Below are 1106 nucleotides of genomic sequence, written 5' to 3'. Positions count from 1 at the left end.
CTCAGTGTGTGGTGTTAAAGAATTCATGTGTTGAACTTGTTACTTTGAAATAACCTGCATAAATCTCTGGTTTCAGGCTTTTCATCAGGTTTCATCCTGCTGCAGGGATGCGTTTCCACTCAGCCACTAATGCATGACACTTTATTTTTACTGCATTTATACACTGACTTTTAGAGCTTTTTTTTAAGTTATATTTTTTGGGCTTATACACCTTTTATTGACAGAGGAGAGGACAGCGGATAGTATAAGAAACTGGGAGAGAGTGGGGAAATGACATGCAGGAGGGAGGATTCGAGCCCGGGCCGCCTGCCACATGGGTGCGCAACCTAACCATTAGGCCAAGTCTGCGCCCGTGAAACCTCTATTCTAATTTGTTGTTTATTTGCTTGGTTTACCTGAAGTATCTTTTGGCCTGCAAGACATCAGAAAGTGGCAGAAAAAATCTGTTTTCTAGGTCACAAAATTATATTATCCAAAAAACCTAAAGTCCACCGAAAGCATGAAAACCTCCAGGGGTGTGTCTTTTATAAAATGTAGAATGTCCTTCTATTCATGGTACAATCCTGTCCATAAAACTAACTTTTGACATGTTTTGCATCAAGCCTTCATCTACATCATCATCCCTTTGACTTTCTGATGAAGGTTTAATGCATCAGAGTTTGATTTAAGGTCTACATCAGGGGTGTCCAAACTTTTTTCAAAGAGGGCCACATATGATGTTGTCAGAATACCTCCGGGCCAGTGGCTCCTACTGAGACTTAGGAATCCTAAAAGTTATACATGAAATATTTATTTAATATTTAGTATCATTATTTTCCTATGGCAGGATCACGATCTAGATTTCATCACACTTCTTTTTCATGTTTTTTTTAAGACCTTTCTGACCAGCAGACAACATTTTAAGAACTATATAATTACTTTCCTGAGTTCTGAACATTTTTAATGCACCAAATTTTGCCTTTTCTGCACAATTTCATCATTTGATCTTGTCTTGTGTCCTCTTTTGTGTCTTATGAAGTTTTAGTGTTCATCAAGAACATTTTCACATCATGATAAAAACATGAATTTGAAAACTTGTCAACTTTAAGAGTCCTTGTGTTTCTTCT

Source organism: Notolabrus celidotus, chromosome 10 (genome assembly GCF_009762535.1).
Source record: "Notolabrus celidotus isolate fNotCel1 chromosome 10, fNotCel1.pri, whole genome shotgun sequence".
In the NCBI taxonomy this organism is placed as follows: Eukaryota; Metazoa; Chordata; class Actinopteri; order Labriformes; family Labridae; genus Notolabrus; species Notolabrus celidotus.
Note: the sequence above shows the minus strand (reverse complement) of the source record.